The 25,150-nt window shown below is 40.4% G+C and overlaps 1 long non-coding RNA gene across 1 annotated transcript; it reads right to left on the bottom strand.

The window, feature by feature from the left end:
- Positions 1-290: 290 nt before the first annotated feature.
- Positions 291-24,914, bottom strand: LOC107974668 (uncharacterized). The gene is made up of 8 exons (XR_008548314.2): positions 22,818-24,914; positions 22,618-22,727; positions 14,845-14,999; positions 14,648-14,733; positions 13,884-13,940; positions 2,061-2,223; positions 650-848; positions 291-472 (listed from the first exon to the last, which is right to left on the bottom strand). It is a non-coding gene; the product is annotated as an uncharacterized LOC107974668 (long non-coding RNA).
- Positions 24,915-25,150: the final 236 nt, after the last annotated feature.

The raw sequence follows: 25,150 nt of genomic DNA, 5'->3' as shown, positions 1-25,150 counted from the left end.
TGATGTCAAATCAGCATGAATTCATTTTCCTGAAATGTACATCAGGATTAATGAGAGAGTTAAAGAATTCAAAATTATTGGAGGGTATTGGCACTAATTAGTATCATAGCACTGTAACAGGGCTTGAGTAATGTCTTCCAGGTGTAGAAAGCTTTGGAGTTAAACACGTCAGTCTAACCCTGATTTTTATCTAAACATCCCCAATTTTTATGACATCATTTGTATGTATATCAGCAAATTTCCAACTGTGTGGTTACCTCCTATTACTTCAACTTTGAGAGACAAAAATTAAGTATAAGAATCACATTTTATGTTGTTTAACCATTGTTAAGAACGAACACACCAAATCATTCCTGTTTTTAAAAAAATTGAAGATCCTCTTTCCTTTCAGCACATTGTCAGCAGGCCTTGGGATCAAAATGAAGGCGTCTTGGTCCCAAGCTATGTTCATCAACATTCTTGCTTATATGATCTGCAAGAAGAGAGGGAAAACATATTTAAGTTCTATAAGGTTCTTGAACAGTTTTTTCCTTAGTAAAACATGAAATAAACACTCTTCCCCCCAATAACATAGCATATCCAGTTTTATGAGGCTTATGAAATCGTTCTGAATTTTAAAATAGCTCATCCATTTGTCACTTCCCCTTACCTGACATCCTTTTAAAACCTCCATCACCATTGCTTTCACAAACACTCCCCAAATGCTGTCAGATGGGTTATCACTGCCTTGCACTTTTGTTCTGTTGTTAATTTTGGAGAAAGTCCTAGAGTGTAGCAATATTATTGAACTCATTTCTGCTTAGGTCTCCAGTTTCCATAGCTCCTCTGTTACCAAGTGGCAGTGCACCCTATAGGCACAATAAATAAATAATACAACACTGAAGCTATAACAAATCACAAAATGCATTATTAAAAAATTAAGAAATAAATATCCCCCTCTTACTTAAATAGAGATTGATTTTATAATGTGGAATGCTGAGGAGAGCTGCTCTAAGATATATTAAAGCCTGGGGACAGGGAGAATACACTATAATGGGCATTTTGCTCCCTCAGCCAGAGGAAAAAAAATCCTCAGAGTGAATGGATGTATTTGTGAAATGGAAGTTGCTATTCTCTGTTTGTTCACAAGCCAGGTATGATGCACTGCTGGCTTCATCATGTGAGGGTAGAAAGACCTGCAGGACACATCTGTCTTTCCTAAGCACAAACTGTTAGTCTGGATGAGGGTGATGAAGACAAATGCTTTCCTGGAACTGAAGTTGGAGAAGCACTGTTTCTTTCCTTTAACTTTAAATCACAATTCTGGCTTCCAAAAAGATGTTCTCAAACCAGGATTCTGCCAAGCATCCTCCAAGGTGTCTTATTTAACAGGAGGATATGGCATAGATCTCTCCACAAGGTGTACCCTTCAAGAGGAAATATTACATAGGATCACTTCTCCAGAAACTTGAAGATTTTCTTTTCCTTTTTTTCTTTTTCTTTTCTTTTGGCCACTCTGTGGCCCAGCCTGGACAGCAGTGGCACAATCAAGGCTCGCTGCAGCCTCGACTTTCTGGGCCCAAGCCATCCTCCCACTTCAGCTTCCTGAGTAGCTAGGAGTACAGGCATGTGCCACCACTTCCAGAAAATTTTTATTTTTTGTACACGTGGGGCCTCACTATGTTGCCCAGGCTGGTCTGGAACCCCTGGACTCATTTCATCTAAGTTTTTGACTGGGGAAGAATCTGCTTCGAAGCCCACACATGTGGTTGTCAGCAGAATTCAGTTCCTCAAGGACTATTGGACTTACAGCCTCAATTCCTTGCTGCTGGTTGGCCAAGTTCTGCCCTTAGTTTCTTGCCATATTGGCCTTTCCAGCTTGCTTCACCAGAAACAGCACACATGAAGAACAAGAGAGAGGCTAGCAGGATGGAGTCACAGTGACATACCATGACTGTTACATATTCTATTTGTTAGAAGCAAGTCACTTGATCCAGTCCCCATCAAAGGTGAAGGGGTTACACAAGGACATGAATACCAGAAGACAAGGATCTTTGGGAGCCATGTCAGAAACTACCTACCAGCGTGAGTAAGAAATAAACCTCTCTTGTATTAAGCCACGGAGATTTCAGAGTTGATTTGCCACAGCAGCTAATACCTTGAGTAACACAAGAGAGAAGAGCAGCAGATGGTTCTGGTAAAGTGGAGTCAGGGCAGGCCAGATCCTACAATGCCTTATAAGCTCTGATTAAAACAAAAACAAACAAACAAACAAAAATGGCATTTATTCCAAGTGCAATGAGAGATCATCAAAAGATTTAAGCATGAGAGAAAGAATTGGGGTTTTGTTTTATGATTATTCTTGCTACTGCTTATAAATGCATTGAGAGGAAACAAGAGTAGAAGCAGAGAGGCTTGTCGGGAGGCTATTGTCATCTGATTCAGGATTGGGTAATAAAGAAAATAGGGGTTGAGTGGTTAATTTTATGTGTCAACTTGGCTTGGCCATGGTGCCTAGATATGTTGTAAAACACTGTTGGAGATGTTTCCATGAGAGATTGTTTGGATGAGATCAGCATTTAAATCAGTAGATTTTGAGTACAGCAGATTGCCTTCAAAATGTTGGTGGGCCTCATCCAATCAGTTGAAGGCCTGAATAGAACAAAAAGACTGATCTTCCCCAAGCAAGAGTGAATTACACAGATGGCCTTCAGACTTGAACTGCAACATTGGCCTGTCCCTGGGTCTCCAGCCTGCTGACCAACCCCGCAGATTTTGCATTTAGTAGCCTCCATAATTGTATGAGCCAGTTTCTTAAAATAAATCTCCCTCTCTCACTCCCTCTCCACACACACACACACACGCACACACACGTGTACATGCACATACACATACACTCTATTGGTTCCATTTCTCTGGGGAACCCTGACTAATGCAGCTGGCTTAAGCCCACCCAATACCCAGCAGTAGCAGCAGCTGTGCCAGCAGATTCTGCTGTTTGTTAAGTACCTATAATGTGCTCCAGGCACTCTGCTAGATATTTTGTATGCATCATCTCATCCAATCATCTGACAAATATAGATTTTTACACCCATTTTACCAATGAGGAAATCAAGACTCAGAGAGTTAAGTGAATTACCCAAGGTCACATACCTTGTGGCACAACTGCCTGATCAATTTGTCAGGAGCCCATTTTTTTCAAATGATGGAATGAAAAAAAAAATAACAAAAAAAAGTTTTGTGCTTGAAATCTGAAATGCCATTTTGCTGATGGTCAAAGCAAATTCATTAAATCCAGTACAATTTCCTTATGTATTAAAATAACATTTGCAATCTGTGAGGGGCCTTTCTTTTTGCTAACGCATGGCAATTATATTTTTACACTGCAACTGCAAATATGGTTTTTAGTTTCCCCATTTGTTTCCATACGCATAGTTTTACAGCCAATTGTTAACGGATTAACAACTTTGGGTGAAATCCATCAGTCTGCTCTGGTTTGCCTCTATGGCTGGAAAGTCTGTTGACAAGTACAGAGCACAGAGGAGCTGGCTCTAGCTTGAGCAGGCCAAATAGAGCATTAGTTCCCTTGATAAATGTTTACTGTGCTTCTGCTATGTTCCAGAAACTGTGCTGTGCATTCTGGACACTGCCTCATAAGCAGCAAGGAGTCTTTCTGAATCTTCTGGGTTTGTAGAATATAAAAATGACCTCATTAGGAAATCAGCACATCTAAATAGCAAAGTGTTTAGTCTCAGAAATACATTCTATTTTATGTGTCCAAAATTTCTCCTATCAGTCTACCTAGCTATCTGTCTATCTAGCTATCCATTGAACCATCCATTCATTTCTCTCAATAGTTTCTATGCAATGATCTCTCAATGGCAGTATTTTGAAATAATCAACCAAATGGTAACATCTAAAACCCATTCTCTGCAGAACTTTTTTTCTGTAACCTGTAGCTCCCAAGAAAGTCACTCAAGAGCTGCAGTCATTTGAAAGGTGAGAATTGTTAATCCCCAGGATTTAACCCTCTGCCCGCCCCCCCACCGCCCCCACCAACCCACCTCCTGCACATCTGCACTCCAGCTTCTGGGGCCAGGAAGTCAGAAAAAAAAATTCACATTTAGTTTTGTCCCAAATGGGAAGGATGGACGGAGAAAGTCAGATGGTATAAATACAGCAGGCTTTTATTCTTATAGTTTAAATAGATTTAAAAAGCAGAATGTATCAGAAGAAGGAAAACACAAAGACATTACCCAAAATACAAAGTTAAAATCCTCCTTGAGACCATTAGACCTCCGCTATGGCACACGCAAGTGACCATCAACATCTAAAAGATAACATAAAATAATTCAGTAACAAAAGCCTAAGAAAGCAAAGAGCAAATCATGTTTAACTCCAGCTGCAGAAGCCAGGTGAGGTGAGAAGACTCAGAAAGGACTGTGATTGGATTTATAGGAAGCTGCCATAGAGGAGAGGACTTTTGAGTAATCTAGAAGACAGTAATCTGCAACATTGTTTTTGGTCCATAAAACCTTTCACCCTGTACTATGGCCAGAGTTTTACAGGAGGGTGTATTCACAGACAGTGGCATTTTGGAGGGAGAATTTGTCCCAAGTCATCAGAAGAATACATTCGTCATCTGAAGACAACACATGGAGAGCTTCACCTCCAGCACTTCAGTGTTGCTAAGAATTGTGCAGTCGCCAATAGGAACAGCAAAAGCTAGAAAAGAAATGCAAATGATGCGGTCTGCATAGCTCAAAGGGGAACTATTTATTCCAAGACTGAATTTTGAGAATTACAGACAGAAAGACTTGAGGTATCCAGGCTAGTACATCCTCTTTAGTACAAGAAAGTGGCCTTTCAGGTGGGGACCAACACGGATTGACATCAGAGGTAGGCAACGCAGATCAGCAGGCAGAAGTGGAGTCAAAGGCAATGGAGAACCTGGAGATGGCAAAGGCTTGCTTCATCTATAATAAGAGTGTTTGAGGGCATGGGAAACAGACAAGGAACAGAGAAAGTCACTCTACATAGATCTTGCAGGGTGAGCAGGATTTCACCAGGCTGATGGAAGAAAGCAGGAAACATTCTAAGCAAAATGCAAAAGCACAGAAATAAAAAACAGTATGGTTCATTCACCAGTGAATAGGGATGAGGGATAATAATAATAATTACACTTATTGAATACTTTTACATTCATTCAGTATCTCATTTAATTCTCCTAACCTATCTAGGAAATCAGAATAATTATTTTCATTTTACAAATGAGAAAACCAAGGCAGGGAACCCAAGAACTTGTTAAAGGTAATATATTAGTCAGTGACTGAGCTAGAACTCAAACGTAATTCTACTCCATACTGCATATTGTTTCAGTTTACAATAAAAATATTTATGCTTAAACAAACTGTATATAATCCAATTAATAAACCCTTCCTAGATTTCTCAAAGAACTAAAAATAGAACTACCATTCAACCCAGCAATCCTACCACTGGGTATCTACCCAAAAGAAAAGAAATTGTTATATCAAAAAGACACCTGCACACATATGTTTATTGCAGCATTATTCACAATAGCAAAATCACAAAATCAACCTAAGTGTTCATCAACAGAAGACTGGATAAACAAAATGTAGTATATATATATATATATATATATATATATATAAACACATACATACACATACACACACACACACACACACACACATACATATATATACCATGTGTATTAGGGTTCCCTAGAGGGACAGAACTACTAGGACACATATATATGTTTATTAATGTATAGTTTTAATTAATTAATTAATATTAATAATACTAATAATATTTATTTAATTAATTAATACTAATTAATAGTTTATTAACTATTAACTTATATGATCACAAGGTCCCACAGTAGGCTGTCTGCAAGCTTGAGGAGCAAGAAGAGCCAGTCTGAGTCTCAAAACTGATGAATGTGGAGTCCGATGTTTGAGGGCAGGGAGCATCCAGCACGGGAGAAAGACGTAAGCTGGGAGGCTAGGCAAGTCTCGCCCCTCCAGGTTTTTCTGCCTGCTTTATATTCACTGGCAGCTGAATAGATTGTGCCCACCAAATTAAGGATGGGTCTCCCTTCCCAAGCCCACTGACTCAAATGTTAATCTCCTTTGACAACATCCTCACAGACATACCCAGGAACAATACTTTGCATCCTCCAACCAAGTTGACGCTCAGTATTAGCTATCACAAGTCCACCCCTTGTCAACTTGAACCCGTATACAACTCCTGAGATCATACATAATCTTCAAATAAAGACAATAATGAGGTCATAATTATGCCTAACATAATACAACTCTCCTTGGTACAACTGGAAACACACCAATCCCCAACCCAAATACTATTACATAAAGTTAATAATACTTAAAGGCTGATATGAAGTCAATAAATCTTATGCCACATAATAAAGGAAAGTGAAATAAAATGAAGATATTTTCTTAGTACAAGTGTATACGTACACAAACATGTTTTTAACAAAAGTAGAAGGAAATACTCATGACAGTTACAGTCCTCGTTTCTGCAGCTGGTCACGTGGTCGTAGCTGGTATTGATGACTACCTTCTTCTACTACCCATTCTGTATATCCTTTGCCTTAGGCAAGCACCTCAGCAGGTCATGGTTTTATTCCTGGTGGAGTGACCCAAACCTTCATTCCTGTGGGGTCTGGACCATTTGTAGTCCTGCCTGGATTGGGCTGTTGTAGTTTCCTATTGACCTTAATCACAGGACATGGTAATACTAAGAGACGCCCCAATGGATCTCCTGTATTCCATGCCTGCTCTTCCTTACCTCTGTCGCGGAGTAGTAGACTGATTTCACCTTGACACTTGGGTCAATCACTCCAGCCAACACTGTAACTCCCTTCTTAGCCTGTTGACTTAAAGGTAAGAGGAGCCCAAAGTGTCCAGGTGGCAATCTTAACTTCCAGTTTAATGGAATTGTTGTGTCTCCTGGTGGCAGTGTTCCTCCCTCCGGAACTAAGACCTCTAGGCCAGCAGAACGCAATGTCACAGAAACAGGAAGCAAAATTTTGCTAGTGGATCACTAGGGGTGATGGTGAGTGATGCCACTTCCACTTCCACCCCTTGATTCCTGGACCCGTGAATCCTGGCTATGGGAGAAAGGGTACCATATATTGGAAGCTGATTCAGAGCATACACGGCCTTCAGGAGAACTCTGCCCCAGCCCTGCAAAGTATTGTCACCTAGTTGGCATTGTAGTTGTGACTCCAAAAGGCCATTCCACTGTTCTATCAATCCAGCTGCTTCAGGATGATGAGGAACATGGCAACGCCAGTGAATTCCATGAGCATGAGCCCACTGCCGCAATTCTTTAGCCGTAAAGTGAGTGTCTTGGTCAGAGGCAATGCTGTGTGGAATACTATGATGGTGGATAAGGCATTCTGTAAGTCCACTAATGGTAGTTTTGGCAGAAACATTGTGTGCTGGATAGGCAAACCCATATCTGGAATAAGTGTCTATTCCAGTGAGGACAAACCTCTGCCCTTTCCATGATGGAAAGGTCCAATATAATCAACCTGCCACCAGGTAGCTGATCACCCCAAGGAATGCTGCCATATCGAGGGCTCAGAGTTGGTCTCTGCTACTGGCAAATTGGGCACTCAGCAGTGGCCATAGCCAGGTCAGCCTTGGTAAGTGGAAGTCCATGTTGCTGAGCCCAGGCATAACCTCTGCCCCTGCCACCATGGCCACTTTGTTCATGGGCCCATTGGGCAACGACAGGGGTGGCTGGGGAAAGAGGCTGAGTGGTGTCCACAGAACAGGTCATCCTATCGACTTGATTATTAAAATCTTCCTCTGCTGAGGTCACCCATTGGTGAGCACTCATATGGCACACAAATATCTTCACAGTTTTTGGCCACTCAGAGAGGTCCATCCACAAACCTCTTCCCCAAATTTCTGTGTCACCAATTTTCCAATCATGCTTCTACCAAGTCTCTGACCATCCAGCCAAACCACTGGCTACAACCCATGAATCAGTTTATAATCACACATCTGGCCATTTCTCCTTCCTTGCAAAGTGCACAGCCAGGTGCACTGCTTGAAGTTCTGCCCACTGGGAACATTTCCCTTCACCACTGTCCTTCAGGGATGTCCTAGAAAGGGGCTGTAGTACTGCAGCCGTCCACTTTCGGGTAGTGCTTGCATATCATGCAGAATCACCTGTGAACCAGGCCCTATTCTTCTCTTCCTCTGTCAGCTGATCATAGGGAACTCCCCACAAGGCCATTGGTGCAGACTGGAGGAGGGAAGGCAGGGTGGCAGGAGTGGAGACCATGGGCATTTGAGCCATTTCCTCATGTAACTTACTTGTGCCTTCACAACCTGCTCAAACCTGGTCATGTATATACCACTTCCATTTGATGATGGAATGCTGCTGTGCATGACCCACTTTATGGCTAGATGGGTCAGAAAGCACCCAGTTCATGATAAGCAATTCAGGTTCCATGGTGACTTGATGACTCATAGTCAAACCCCCATAACTTGATGACTCATAGTCAAACCCCCATAAGAGTCCAAGGGCTGTCTCTCAAAAGGAGAGTAGTTATCTGCAGAAGACAGCAGGGCCTTGCTCCAAAATCTTAGAGGCCTCTGCTGTGATTCACCTATGGGGGTCTGCCAAAGACTCCAAACAGCATCCCTATCTGCCACTTGACACCTCAAGCAGCATTGGATCTGCTGGGTCATATGGCCCAAGTGGCAGAGCAGTTTGCACGGCAGCCTGGACCTGTTGCAGAGCCTTCTCTTATTCTGGACCCCACTCAAAACTGGCAGCCTTTTGGGTCACTGGATAAATGGGCCAGAGTAACACACCCAAATGAAGAATGTGTTGCCTCCAAAATCCAAACAAGCCCACTAGGCATTGTGCCTCCTTCTTGGTTGTAGGAGGGGCCAAGTGCAGCCACTTATCCTTCACCTTAGAAGGAATGTCTCGACAGGCCCCACACCACTGGGCCCCTAGAAGTTTTACTGAGGTAGGAGGTCCCTGAATTTTAGTAGGATTTATTTCCAATCCTCTGGCACACAAATGTCTCACCAATAAATCCAGTGTGTTTGCTACTTCTTGCTCACTGGATCCAATCAGCATAATGTCATCAATGCAATGAGCCAGTATGATATCTTGCAGAAGCAAAAAGCGATCAAGGTCTCTCCGAATAATATTATGACACAAAGCCGGAGAGTTGATATGCCCCTGGGGTAGGACATTAAAGGTATATTGCTGGCCTTGCCAGGTGAAGACAAATTGCTTCTGGTGGGCCTTATGGACAGGTATTGAGAAAAAGACATTCGCCAAGTCAATGACTGCATACTAGGTACCAGAAGATGTGTTAATTTGCTCAAACAATGAAACCACATCTGGTAAAGCAGCTGCAATTGGATTCACCACTTAGTTAAGCTTACAAGAATCCACTGCCATTCTCTGACATCCATCTCTCTTATACACAGGCCAAATGGGAACGTTCAATAGGGATGTGGTGGGAATCACCACCCCTGAGTCTTTCAAGTCCTTGATGGTGGCACTAATCTCCACAATCCCTCCAGGAATGCAATATTGTTTTTGATTTACTATTTTTCTAGGTACAGGCAGCTCTAATCGCTTCCCTTTGGCCTTTACCACCTTAGTAGCCCTTACCCTGACAGTCAGGGAGCCAGTGTGGGGGTTCTGCCAGCTGCTAAGTATGTTTATGCCAATTATGTATTCTGGCACTAGGGAAGTGACCATAGGATAAGTCCAGGGACCCACTGGACCCACTGTAAGTCAGACCTGAGCTAAACCTCCATCAATTACCTGACCTCCATAAGCCCCTACTTTAACTGGAGAACCACAATGACTTTTTGTGCCTCCTGGATTGACATCCGCTCAGAGCCAGTGTTCAGTAGTCCCCAAAATGTCTGATAATTTCCCTTTCCCTAAAGCACAGTGACCCTGGTAAAAGGCCAGAGGTCTCCTTCGGGAAGGATGGGAGAGAGATTCACCACGTAAATTGTCGGTAATGTAGTGGGGTCCTTCCTCAAGGGAACCCGGCTTCCCCTTCATTCAAGGGGTTCTGGGTACGTAGACTGGCTCAAGTCTGGAAATTGACTGACAGGCCGTGATTCTCTGTTTTTGTATTTCAAATTAGTCTTTTGTCCATTCGACCTAGAAGTTTTATCCTTATATAAATTAAATAGGAATGCAGTAGGCTTCCTATCAATTTTACTTCCAGGAACGCTGTGATTAATTAGCCAATGCCACAGCTCTACATAAGTTAGACTATTCTGATTGCTGCTTTGTCTCTGCTGTCCATTACAGTAGCTACGACCACCTTGCCTTTGATGGTTGAGTGCTGTCACTTGGCCCCTGCCACCTCAAGATCCAATTATTCCCGTTGTCTTGTAGTTGAGTGACTGCGGTTCCCACTGTTCGATCTGACATACAGAGAACAGCAATTACAGGGCTCTCCAAAGATGCAGGTGCTGCCCTCACAAATCTTTCACAAGGCATTGGTTAAGGGTATATCTTCTGAACACTCCCAGCTGGGATGAGTAGGTCTAAAGTGACTAATCCACTCTACCATCCCAATCTCCCTAAGCCTTTGGATCTCTTCCTCTACATTAAACCAAGGAAGATCAGACATTTCCAGCTCACTCACAGTGGGCCATCACCCTGGCACCTGGCTTTTTGAATACTTCAGAGGTCCCCTGAAGTGTCCAGAAAACAGACGTAAACAGGATTAGTTGACGTGTTTAGGTACATGGGATTGCTAAAATGATGCTCCATCTTCTTAGGCTATATTTTTGTGAATAATATTAATATATGTTCCAAAATTGCATGAGATTTTCTAAAATTCTAATGTCTGAGTGTATGCTATCAATCATAATCAAGGTTTTTATGTTAAGTTATTATAAACTATGGAGATAACCAAACTTCTTTGTCAATCGTGTTTCTAACTGTAACTACCTTGGACATTTTGCTATTCACAGGCAACTGTTGTCTCGTTGTAATCCCTTTCAAAGATGGTTTATAATGAGCTATAGAACTTTAGCAGGTGCTCTCAAATACAGTTCTGATAACTTTAAAAATTAGCCATGATACAATTCAAATAAGTTCTTATAACCTTAAAAATTGTGACATTGGAATAAAGGAAAATGTACAGTACTCATAAAGAGCTGAAATATTCACGAATATCAAGCAAAACAAGAGTTAACTAAATGGACTGAACTCAGGAAGCTGAAGCAAATCTTTGTGACTTTTGCTTGGAATATTGCTGATCCTTGTTTTGTTTTTCAGAGTCAAGGAAATTTATTTTGAACTATTTATGGCATTTAATAATTAAGGTATTAAGGTATACTCCTGGGATCAAAATTTGGAGCATGTTTGTTTCTCTCTGCCTCGTTCCTCTATAATTTGGAAACTGTCTGTAAGTATTCTTAACTTTATGGTGATATAGTTGTTTGTATCAGTGCAATAAGCATCCATTTTTCTTTTGCAACAGGATACAATTGGAGAAAGTGGTTATTTTACCAAGGCTTTGACTGGAAGGATATGCTTCCCTTTAAGGAGTCAAGCTTGACTTACAGAGCTGATAGAAGCCCAGTGGGGAAACTGGCCTCATACCCTTGTCTATGCAGTCCCTGTACAGGGTTCCTGACCTGTGGTCAGTAAAGAATGTCACTTTCTAACAGGTCCAGGAGCTCCAAGTTTATTATGGGACCTTAAGAGGAAAAGATCATCCAACTCACAGGTGTTTGAGGATACAAACCCATGGTTAGGCTTGGCTTTAAAAGGTCTTATTTGAAATTCCTTGTGGAACTGAATTCCTTAAAAGCCAATCCAAAAGGCCTATGTAGAAATAATTATTCTTGCTATTTGTACTTTATGCAAAGAGTCAGGCCAAGCATAAAACTAAAGTCTATTTTGCAAACTACCAGTCCTATGATGATTTATTTTTTAACAAACGAGGACTGGAGAGTGAGAAATCATGTTTCAAAACTTATATTTGTCATTAAATTCTAAACTCACTAGTTGTTTTTAAGTTTTCACCTACATTTTAGACTAACCCTACTTGTTCCGGTGAACCAACTGGCAGTCCCTGGCTGCAGCTCAGAAAGAACAAAAGGGATGGGTGATGTAGAAATTTGGATCAATATTCTAGTTTTGAGCAATTATCCTGCAAATCCTGCCAGGTGATAGAATAAATAGGGTATAAATAGGGTGCCCATGATCGGAGGTTTCCTTTTGGGGAAAGTAAAAACAAGGGAACTAACCAAAGCCAAGCACCATGGACCCAAATCCTAGGAAGCATAACAATAGCTATCAGTTATCTGGATGTGTCACAAGATGTCCTTTCCTCTCCCTTGCTGGAGCACTCAGTTCCACAGTTTCACCTTAGCATTTGGCTTATGATAAGAAGTCCATGCAACTCCCTCCGCAAGATACATTTTTGTCCCAAACTCAATTCCAAGCTTCAAGTCAAAGCCCTAGGAAATAAAACTGGATCAGAGGGATCCAGAAACAGATGATAATGGAAGTTAAAAGGCACAGTGAACGTGAACATGACTGATTTCTCCCGATTAAGCCAACCCCAAGCTTCCTGTTTCATGGAGAAAGGCCACATAAATATCCATGGCATAAATGAGGTATAGGGAACTTCAAGGCTACTGACAACAGGGGAGATAGGGCATACGTGGGTAAGAGTGGATGATTCCTACCCCCTAGGGCCCCCTGCTTCATGGGTGCAAGTCGCTTTACCACCTATGGCCAGTTCTGCCAAGGTCGCCAGAACTCAGGGATGCAAGGACGGAAGATGAAAAGAAGACCCTCTTCCCTCTCTTCCTCATATACCCCGGGTATCTCCTAGGAAGAAAAAGGAACCATGGGTGCCTGGTCCCCTCTTTCTAGAGGGGTAGCCATTCATCTTCAGTTTGTACCCCTTTCAAATGCATCCTGAACCCCCGGGACCCCCTTGAAAAAATGCCTTTTTTCCTTTCTCCTCCTCTGTCCTCTCTTCACTGACAGGTAATTGTGTCTCTGTAATATGGGACACTCCCCTCAGATGCATCCTGCAAACTGGAAAGAGTTAATTTCCCAAACCTTAAACTGGTTGGCCTAGGATTGGGCTCAGGCAGGGGAAGGGAACTCAGAAGCCCAACATGCTGGCAAGAGGGTGAAGTTTTTTTTACCAGCTGGGCTTTTGCCCTCCCTTTCCCCATGCAAACTGGTAAAAGACCTCAGAGTTTTTCAGTTGTTCTTACCCACCCCCACTTTGTTTTGTTTTGATACATGTTTTCTAATAACCTAGTTTTTCTGTTCTTGAGTTCAGGCCATCAAACTCCAAATGGTCATGCAATCAGAGCCTCTGATGATGACCCCTTCTGCTGGGGACCCTTAGATTGGCCTCTGAGGGAGCTCTGACTGCCAGTTCCCCAAAACAGTGCCCCCTGTCAGCAGGAAGCAGTTAAGATTGGTCTTTGTCCTTATGCTTAACCTAACGACAGTTAGATATACTTCTTTAGAGAGGGGAATGAGACAGCCAGGTGGGACAAGGTCTCTGGTGAAACTCCAACCAGCCTGCCCACTGGGGAGGAGACTTGGGAAGTTCACACCCTTTGCAGTGGGGAGGAGCCTCGCCCTTCCTCCTCCTGTGTGGAACCTGGGATTCGAACAGTTTTCACCCAATAAAACCCTGTTTATTCACCCTTTAAACTGTCTGCGAGCCTAAATTTTCATGGCCATGGGACAGACAAGAAGCCTGTCTTTAGCTGAACTAAGGAAAAGTCCTGCAACACTAGTGAGGTGTGGGGTGCTCTTTAAAAAGTGCAAGCAATTTTCTATCTCTATCAGTAAAGACATCAAATTACCTTTGGAAAACACTTCCATTGTTTTAGGAAAATCATTGGAAAGGATCCTCTTCTGACCTGAAAGTAAAGCAAATATGCACACCATTTTTGAAGAAAATTGTCACCCATTAATCTAGATGGAAATGCCTCAAACTGACATATTACACATTTTGTTTACAAGTACAAATTGGCATATATTTAGCAAGATTGTGCCCTTAAAAAGATTTTGTTTCCTAAATTTGATTTTTTTTAATGTGTGGTCTCTGCACATCATTCTTTGTTCTTGGGATGCATGTATGTATGTATGCGTGCACACACGCACACAAACACACACAAGTTCCATCTTAAAATTACTCATCAAAGATCAGGAGCAAAAATCAGATGATGAGAGGATGGACAGGGTGATATATCTTTACCATAAGCTTGGGTTAGGGATCTAAAAGAAGCCAGATGGGACATGCCAAAGTCTGCCCTGGACTGAAAACCCACATGTGGTGTTATTTCAGGTGGTATACCCTAGACCTTGGGAAATCTACTGTCAAATTTTGATTGCCCTGTCTGAGCTCACAGAGCCAGACCACACACTGTGAGTAAGAGTAGTTTGCTCCTGAAGAAAATGGCTGTAAGGCTGAGGGAGGGAAGTTCTTATCTCTTGAGTGCCAGGAGCCCATCTGTCCTCTTGAGAAGGAGGGACATGGAAAGGCTGAGGAGCCCAAGACAAGGATCAGAGCCAGAAGGAAACCAGCTCTTAAAGGGCAAGACCTAGAAGCATGAGTGGAGCTAACCTGTCAATTATCCTCTTCTGTGTTGCAGTATCCCCAAGCTGTCTGAAGAAATTTTTCAGATACTGCTATCTGGTCTTACGCATGCTCTGTAAGGTTAAAGGAAACCTATGTGTCCATACTGGAATAAAGCAGAATGGAATGTAGAGAGCTGATGTAGTTCAGAGAAGTTAAGTGTGAGCTGGCAAGAGCTGGCTTACCTGGTGGTTATGAAGAAGCCATCTGGAGAAAGGAGGGCTGGTAGAGTTGACAAGTGACATCCAGGAGAGAGTAGTACAACATGTGAGCAAGACTGAGGAATTCCCAGAAATTACTTGGCAAGGAGAATCCAGTAGATGAATGAAATTCCAATGGCCTGTGGAGTGAGGGCTCAGACTTTATTAGCTACATATTAAATGAGCTAATCCATGAGTAACAGAGACTGGAACATTCAGCAAATATTTCATGAACTCCTCAACATTTCCTAGCACCTGTGCAGACTAGGGCCATGTGACTAATACTACTGCGTAGGCAGTGGGAGGAAGTGAAGAACCCAGGCACAATTTTGCGGGCACTCCTCTTATTTGAACGATGAATGTCTGTGATAAAGACAGTCATAGAAAGAATAACATGTCTGTTCTTGACTCTCTTTTACAGGTCTTTATTTGAATCAAACTAGGGAGGAATAATGTTTTACCTATATCTAAACATAGAGAGAGGACACTGGAAGCTAGAATCTGAAAAACTGAGTTGGTAACTGGTAAAATGGTGACTTCAGTTCTGGTGTCACAAGCAAGACCCAAATCTCTCTGAGCCTCCACCTCCTTTTGTAAAGGGGAAAGTAACACGTACTTCACAGTGCTGTTCTGAGTGTGTCAGTTAGCCTTGTAAATGCATTGCTTACAGGTAAGTTATGATTACAAATGAGCAGCCTTTTAAGTCCTCAGCTGGTTTTCTGCCCCAATCAAAATGAAATTGGCATGAAACACAAAGGTGAAGAGGCCTCCTCCACTGCATTCAGCCCTTGCCACACCATGTTTTTCCCTTGTCTTTCTAAGGATTTACTTAGATGCATTTACACCAGTTTAACAGTGGAAATTTCCTTTGTAGAGGCCCAAGTGTAGCTAGAAAACCCTCAGACATCAATCAACTTAGCCCATAACAGGTAGCTTGCTTCTTTTGATAAACATATAGGCAAACAAACAAATATATATATTTTTTGAGACAGAGTTTTGCTCTTGTTGCCCAGGCTGGAGTGCAATGGCATGATCTTGGCTCACCACAACCTCTGCCTCCCGGGTTCAAGCGATTCTCCTGCCTCAGCCTTCCAAGTAGCTGGGATTACAGGCATGTGCCACCATGTCTAGCTAATTTTGTATTTTTATTAGAGACAGGGCTTCTCCATGTTGGTCAGGCTGGTCTCAAACTCCTGACCTCAGGCATTCTGCCCACCTCGGCCTCCCAAAGTGCTGGGATTACAGGCATGAACCACCATGCCCGGCCTCAAACAACATATTTTAAAAATAGGGAAACAGAACCAATTTTTAAACCAATATAATCACCTTGGTTTCCTATAATAGACTAGAATGGACTGGGTTTATAATAAGATATAAGTGATCACATGAATTCTTTGCAATCATGTAATAGTTCCAATGGTGGAAAAGATATTTATTTTTATGGACATCTCTTTTTCCCCTTTCAAAGATGACAGTGGTAATAATACATTCAGCACTCTCGCTGAGCAAACGGACTCAGGGCTGCCAGCTTTTCAACACTGTGTGTGTATATATGGCTTCTGTTTTCAGGGTAGCAGGTTCAGCTCCTACTTCAAGGACCTTTCCATGTTGACAGTACTTTGTTACCTGAACTACAAGGCACCTTTGCCCCGAGTGAGTAGGTCTGTTCATTTATCTATTGCTGTAATTTCCCAGCAATCAGCAAGTTCCAGCTCCTTCTCTAATGATGACTGTGTTTTTTATTTGCCAGGCAGCAGGCAGTATTTATCAATTTCCCTGGTGCTTGCTTTTAAGTGATCACTGATCTATAATTCCTCTTTAGTTTATCACTCAGGTCTACTTTATAAGATGACTATTTATGAGGCAATATGAATGTTGGCTGGCCTTGGACAGCTACAGCAACAGTTCATTTCAAGTGTCCCATTGTTATAAATACATTTTGCTCTCAACTCAACTCATCACAAAGTGGAAATAAATAGAACAATGAATTTTCTCCATAGCTTTTCAGTTCTGTGAGCTTGTCTTATCTGGGCTTTTACTTCCCTGTCACCCTGCAAGTAAACTCTCACCTTATAAGACACCAAGAAATCATTACTGGTTCTTTCTGAGATTCCAAACATTAGAATGAAAAGCATTCAGTGGGTATGACTCAAAAACATATGAAATGTCTAGCGGGTATGTATTCAAATACAAGGATTAAATTGCAGTGCTGCAAAAATAAACATTTATAAGATTTTTCAAATACTCTTTGTCTTTTTTCCCCCAAATATAATTTGCATTTGCTAAATTTCTTTTGTGTTTTTTTAAACATCTTGACATTTGAATCTCATGAGAGTCTATTAGGTGTTCCTTAATAAATTATTCTAAATCTCATTAATTTCTTATCTTCAAGGTGCTTCTTTTAACGAAAGAGCATTGAATTGTAAATCCTTTTCAAGGTATTTCTGAGGAGATACTGCTTTGTGACCTTTATGGCCATTATTTTGGCAGAACTGTTATAAAAATAAACTTAGCTCCGAGAGTGTTTAAACAAGAAGAATGTACTTCGGCTAACTTTCCATCTAAAATCATTCAAAATATACTCCAAGGATAGAGAAGAACCATTTTGTTTAGAAAGTCAATCTTTTTAATTCTGCTTTTTTTTTTTTTTTCTGGGTAGACTAAACAAATAAGTCACCAGAGGCACTGTGCATTTTTTTCTATTCCTTTCTCTTGGGATGAAATATGAAATAATCTACAAAGTAATTTGATCCAGCAATTAAAAACAAGGACATGAATTACACTAACAACTGTCACATAGAAAGAATTAATTCCCTCATAACACTGCTTGATGTTACAGACCCTGGGTGATTACAAACAGATTGTAATTGGAAAAGAGCCAAACCAATTCAGGTATCTCCAAAACACAGGCGTAAGCCTCAACTCGCAAATAGAGAACATTTTTTACTACCCACAGGAGTATCTTTTTGCAACTGGTGCTCGGATGTTTACCTAGCGATTACTCAAGGCACCCAGTGATGCAGCCGTCCAAGGTACTGTATGTGGCAATGCCACTGATCCTTGCTGGAAAGCATAACAGCTTCTGGAGGCTGTGTTTCTAGAAATGATGTCCTCTGAGTGTGGACTGCTGGCTGGTTGTGTTTAGTTGTACAGTATGTCATTCTAAATAATGGACATTAGCTGGTGGTTGTGTCATTGGACAAAGGAGGTAGAAGATATTGATGCCTGATGATTATTGGTAGAAATTTCATTTTCTTAATGGCATGCAGGTTTCATGGCCCCTTTCTGATACTTCATCATTTCTGGTTTAAGGCAAGGTAGCCAAGCTCCTTACTGAAGAGAACTGTTGTATTCTGGTACTGTGGGAAGAACTTAATTTGGGGAGTTAGAAAATCTAGGGTGTTCCCCCCACTTATAAAAGGGGTACTAAGTAATTGGGGTTTTCAAGCATAACAAAAGATAAAGAAGAAAACAAAAATCCTTCATAATTAATCTACCTAGGGCAACCACTATTAACATTTTGGCATATATTTTTTTCCCAGTCTTTTTCACATTTTTTGAGGTTGGGATCCTTCTTTAAAAATTTTGTATCTTGTTTTGCTTTATTCTGTTTGTGTAAAATTTGTCAGATGTATTTTACCATTTCATTGAAAATCCTTCTGACATATAATTTATAACAACTGCATAATGGTCTATCTTTTAGTTGCTCCAGAATTTCTTTAAACAGTCTCCTGGTGTTGTTTTCATTTCTAACCACATATTTGTATACAAATCTTTGTCTACATTTTTGCCTTTTTCTTCAGATGATTTTCTAAATGGGGAATTAGGGGTCAAAGGATATGAGCATTTTTTGCAAATTTCTTCCTTTTGAAAGACAATTTTGTTTTCTATGGCAATATAAACTCTGCAAAAACAAACAAACCCTGACATTTAAAGAAGAAAACAAAATCACCACTATTTGTCTCTGCATACACACAATTCCTTCTTTCTTTTCTTCCTTCCATCATTCCTTCCTTTCCTTCTTTCTAAAAAATCAGGGATCATATTATAAAAAATTATTTCATAATTTGCTTTTTCCACCTAGCAACATACTGAAGACACAATGGACATAATATTTTTAGGGCTCTTGATATAGGTCAAATTGATACACAGGAAGGCCACACCAATGCCGACTGTCATCAGTAGGATCTGAAGTATGCATTAACACACGGCAACCACCATTAACATTTTGGCATGTTTTTTCTAGCCATTTTTACATTTTTTGAGGTTGGGATCACTCTACTATTGCCATCACCAAATATTGACTCTATTATAATCTTCGCTATTTAGTGGTAACTTATTATAGCTTTACTTTGTATTTATTTGTGCATTTGTGAAGTTAAATCCTTTTTTCACTTTGGACCCTTGAGTTCCCTCTTTTCTAACTGGTCTTCTCCCTTTGCCTATTTATTGCTGTCTTGTTTGCATATTGATTTGAATGAGCTCTTTATATAATAAACAGTTTATACCTTTTTCATTATTGTGACAAATGTTTTTGTTTCTTATCTCTTTTATTTTGAAATCCAATTTAAAATATTATTCAAATTTATTTTCTTTCTCTATATCATTTTTCTCTTGTTTCTAAATGTAGACAATCCTTCTTCCATACAGAGAATAGCTAAATATTTGCCTTTTGTTTTCCCTTTATGATTTTTATTTCAAAGATTTTTATTTTAATCTACCTGGAACGGATAGCAGAACATAGCAGTAGATTAAAATCTACATTGAACTCTATTTTCAAATGTTCAATATTTCCTGCTAAATTATTATACTCTTTTATCAGATATAAAGTCTTATATATACAGAGGTCTATTTCTGAATTGCGCCTTTCCTTCTAGACTGTAAGCTCCATGCAGGTAGGCAAATTTATTGTAATCACCTCATGCTTATCATATACTATTCTCTGTTCAGCCTAAAGCAACCGAAGGGAGAAAAGAAGAATTGAAAATCCTGTAGGGAAATGAAAAGTAGCCCATACTAAACTTGGAAAAATTTATTCTTCCTTCCCTAAAATGCTACAGGTGTGAATAAAATCTTATAAACCACGTTGGAAAGACACAGAAGATAGACAGAAATGTCAAATCTATGACATGCAATTGTATATAGAAAAAAAGAAGTCCATTTGAAATCTGATTGAATTTTAAGTACGTGGTACTTTCCTAATGAATAACCATGGCCCTTAAATTTTATCTTAAATGCTTAATCATAGGATTTTAATTCTCCTTATTATGGTTTAAAAAGAAAATGCAAATGTTACACTTACCAGCCATGCAAATAGTTGGGAGAATATATTTAAGGTCACATTTCTCTAGAAAGAGAGGCTGCTTGATTCACTTGGATTTCCCAAGTAAAAGTTCAAAAGCACTACTTGCTTAAAGGTTTTGACTTCTCAAATCATAAAGCAATAAAGCAATTTTGGGTTTTAATTCTCTGAGTGTCTCCCCCTTTTAATCAAACATTAAAGAGGCTACAATAATATTGGTAGAATATTTAGAGATAGGTCAGAGGTCTGTGAAGAAATAAACTGCTTCATTTCCAAGGTACTTCTAAGATGAAGACACCTGCTTCGAGGGCGTGGAGATGGGTTGGGGGGCAGGAATTTGTCCCAGGAAAAGTACAGTCACAAGCTACCAGGTTTGCTTAAAGAGATTATGTCAGAACTGTGCTGGCAGACAATATGTGAAAAAAGAAAATAAAAAGTGCTTAAGCCTAGGTTACAATATCATTTGGGGTTAACACATTCTGCTAATTCACAATTCATTCTTGCTTATAATCACAGAGTTAGTAGATTTCTTCTGAAATCACAACCAGCCATGATAAGACAGTACAGCTAATGCCTTACTCTGATGTTATTAAAACCTCTAATTCGTAGTTTGGATTACGTAGCCATGCCGTGTGCAGCAGTGTTAATGCAGAGTGGGAAAAATTTGGACCCAAATTTCCTGCACCATGAAAATTCAAAACAAGAACAACATTGCTGTCAATCAAATCGGCAAAGCCATTCTGATTCAAAGACCAGATTTCCTGATTAAAAATTTGCAATCAGATCAGGTCTTGGAGGATGCAAAGCTACGTGGGGCAAGCATTATTAAACATTTCAAAGTTCCAGTATAACCACTCAGGGTTTTCCACTGTGGCTTCTGGCTTCAGTCACCTTTGAAGTGTTTGAAGCTGTGAGTCTCAGTTGCTTATTATTGGGACACATTTGTCTTCATTGAACAGTAAAGTACAAAGCTTCTAAAAATATGCATCTGAATGACACTGCAGGTACATGACTGCATGTACTAACTCTCTCCCCAAATTCACACTGGGTCTATGAACAAGTATATTTATAATATGAATAAAAGATACTGTAAAAGATCATCTAGTTCTAAACACATACTTGAAGCAATACCTTTTTGAAAATCACCCCAGGAAAAAATGTGGCTATCCCTGTTTAAAACTTTGACCCCCTAGCAGCAATGACAGAAAACACCAAATAATTCTTTATGCAAAATATGTTGGGTTTGTTTTGTTTTGTTTGCAAAAAGCAATTTTTTCTTTTATAACCACAACTGCTTCAACTGAGTTTTCCTTGGGCACCAGACTTAAAGGTGATCTGCTAGTGATGGAAGCATGTCAGTGTATGTTCCCAGTAATAAAAATCTTCCTGGTATCTAACTTAAATCTCCTTTATTCCCGCAAGGTAAGTTCATTCACCACTTCCCTGAGGCTATTCTGTGTCCAGAGATGGCAGTGCTGCTGGAGATGAGAATACAGTCTAGCTTTATCTTTAGAGCATCTTTAAAATATAGATTACAAGAGAGAGGCTGACTACAAAGTGCTGCAGTGTGATATTTAGAGAGCACCCTGCTCTGCAGACCGAAGCCTGCCACTGTATTAATTCATCTCACACCATTTTCTGTTCTCATTATAATTTTATCTTAGGAATTAATACATTCTGCCATTTTCTATTCTGGCTACAATCTAGAGAAATCCGTGAGGCTGAATACATTTTGTACCACTTTGTTCTGCTTATAATGTTAAGATGTTTTCAAGAATGGATTAGTTCAATGCCACTTTCCCTACTTTATCTTGAGAATGAGAACTTAAAGAGTTAGAAAACTTCATCTAGTACAAAGATTGTATAAAGAAGAGAAAATAGGCAAATAGTTTTATTTGCCTTTGTTTTAAGATGCTTTGACCTCCCATAAATTTTAAAGAGACTGCACAAAGGGCATATGTGAGTAGTGTTAGACATGTAACAAAGGTCCTTAGAAAGAAAGAGAAGTTTTCCTCATGAGTCACTCTCCCAATCAAAGCAAATGGAAATCCTTCCATCAAAATTACATTAAAAAAACTCTAACAATTGAAAAGATACAGAAATTCTAACAAAGATTAAAATTTAGCATAAAATGTAAAAATATCTTCTCAATACAACGATTACCAAAATGGCTAAGTCATTTTGAAGACTCATGGAATAACCAAGTTCCTTTGGTCACCAAAATCAAAAGTGATTTTTTACACGGGATTAGGGATGGTGGCACACAAAATCGTGGAAAAACTACACAGTTAGGGTAATGTGACAATTTTGCCTTGTTAAATTATGGGACAAGTTCTTATTTTGACAGAAAGACAAAGTTTAGTGATGCTGTGTTTCATATACAAGATGAAACTAATGATTTGCCAGGAGGAGGTTTGCATATTGAATATCATCTTGAACCATTTTCCATTCTTTACCTGCTGCTTCTCCCTCCCAAATGCTCTAGAGGCTTCCATAGCTTCTCATCTGCTTCCTTCTTTTGTTCAACAGTACACCTTTGTGACATTAGTTGGGGGTACGTGCCATGCTTGGGAAACAAAGTACAGTTAATTGGCTTCAGTATCTCCAGTTCAATTACTTTATTCAGCCACAGACATGACCCAGGTAAAGCCCTTACCTCCACCTATCTAGTTAGTTTCCTCTCCCATTGCCCTTGGTGGTTATTGCCGATTTTGACCTTTTAAGAACATTCTTCATTTCCAGTTTCTCCCTTATTCTCCGCAGAAAACCATAACTTCTCTTTGCAGAAAACAAAAACAAAAACAAACAAACAAACAAACAAACATTGTAGTACTCTCCCTCTTCTATCCTCTCCCAGAAATGTATGTAAATCGATTCCTACATTTGTTTCCCTCGCACCAACCCAGGCATTGGGGTAGGCATTCCTTCTTGCCTCTGGAGGTCCTCCATTCATCTGGTCACAGGTTCACCACCTCCAGGACCTTGCTCCCTTGGTCCCTGACTCTCTTTCCTGTACATTTGATCTCCCCTCCTGATACACAGGCTGGACCCCTTACAATAAATATAATCAATCTCAGGCCTCTCAATTCTCTAAAACATAAGAAATGGGATTTTTAACCTCAAATACCATTCCAATTACCTCCCTTTTTCTTAATTCCCTTCACAGCCAAATTTTCTTTCCTCCCACTAATTTCCAACACTTTGCAGTGTGGCTTCTGCTCCAAGATGCCACAACACTGCTTTCCTGACCCTAGGGTCACAAGTGGCCTCAGTGTTGACATACCTACTGAACACATTCACATGCTTATCTTACTTCTCAGTAGTATTTACACTGTAGGCCACTTCTTCCTGCTTAAAACAGTTTTTTTGTTTTTTCGTTTGTTTGTTTTGAGACAGAGTCTCGCTCTATCGCCCAGGCTGGAGTGCAGTGATACTATCTTGGCTCACCGCGACCTCTGCCTCCTGGGTTCAAGCAATTCTCGCCTCAGCCTCCCAAGTAGCTGGGATTACAGGCACACACCACCATGTCCAGCTAATTGTATTTTTAGTAGAGATGAGGTTTCACCATGTTGGCCAGGTTGGTCTTGAACTCCTGACCTCAAGTGATCCACCCACTTCGGCCTCCCAAAATGTTGGGATAACAGCTGTGAGCCACCCCACCTGGTCTGAAACTGTTTATTTTGATTTAGAGACACTACCCTCTTTTAATACTTTGCCCTCCTGGTGGCTGTTCTTTCTCTTCATTCATCTTTTTGCTCTCCCTTGAAATGCTGCTGTGCCCCAGGGATCCACTATCAGCCATCTGATCTTCCTATGTTCTTCATGGATAAGTTTGCCCAAACATATGGCTTCTTTATCTCTCATAACTTTATACCTTCCAAATCCAAGCTTTCCTTCCAACATTGCCTGCTGAGTTCCTGAATTATTCCCTTCTATGTATCTGTTTTGAGTATCTCGGTGTGATTGTTAATTTTGTATGTCAACTTGGACTGGGCTAAGGGATGCTCAGATAGCTGGTAGAACATTGTTTCTGGGTGTGCCTGTAAAGGTGTTTCTGGAAGAGACTAACATTTGGCTCAGTAGCCTAAGTAAAGAAGATTCCCCCTCACCAATGTGGGTAGGCATCATCCAGTCCACTGAGTAACATCCACCATCTCCTATCCTTGGACATCAGAGCTGGTTCTCAGGCCTTAAGACTCTAAAACTTACAACTGTGTTCTCTCTCCCTCTTGGTTCTCAGGTCTTCAGACTCAGACTGAATTACACCACCACCTTTCCTGATTCTCCAGCCTGCAGACGGCAGATGATGGAACTTCTCAGCCTACATAAGCATATGAGCCAATTGCCATAATAAATATACTCATAGATAGATAGATTGAGGGAGAGGGAGAGAGAGAGAGAGAGAGAGAGAGAGAGACAGAGAGACAGAGAAATTATCCTATTGATTCTGTTTCTCTGTAAGACCGTAACTAAAGTACTTAGGATCAGCATAATTTCTCTCATTGAAATCACCACATCTCCCTTAAGTTCCAGCCAGTTTCACCTTGGCTGGATGTGTTGAGGGTAAGATATGGGAGCTCATGTCACTTGTAAACTGTGCTCCAAGTGATGACTCTGCTTTTTGCAACTGACCAATTTCACAACAAACAAATAAACAAAAAAACACCTGAATGACTCAATTGCTGCTATTTCTCAAGCTATTGTACCAGAACACATTGTGATTTACCCAGTTATATCAGGCTGTCTTACAAATAACCTAAAAATTAATATGATCAACAAGTATCTTACCACATCACAGAATCCTACCCATCCCACTCCCACTACCTGACTACTTTCAAACTCGACGTCTTTGGTTCTTGGATTCTTGAATTCATAGCCAGAATTTCTCACTGGTAAGAGTTCACTCCAGTAACACGAGAACAAGAACAGGAAACACAATCAAGGAATGATTCCAAAGATCAGGAGGAAATGGTTAGTACAACAGTAATC

Source organism: Pan troglodytes, chromosome 4, assembly GCF_028858775.2.
Source record: "Pan troglodytes isolate AG18354 chromosome 4, NHGRI_mPanTro3-v2.0_pri, whole genome shotgun sequence".
NCBI lineage: Eukaryota > Metazoa > Chordata > Mammalia > Primates > Hominidae > Pan > Pan troglodytes.
This window is presented reverse-complemented; position numbering and strand designations above follow the sequence as displayed.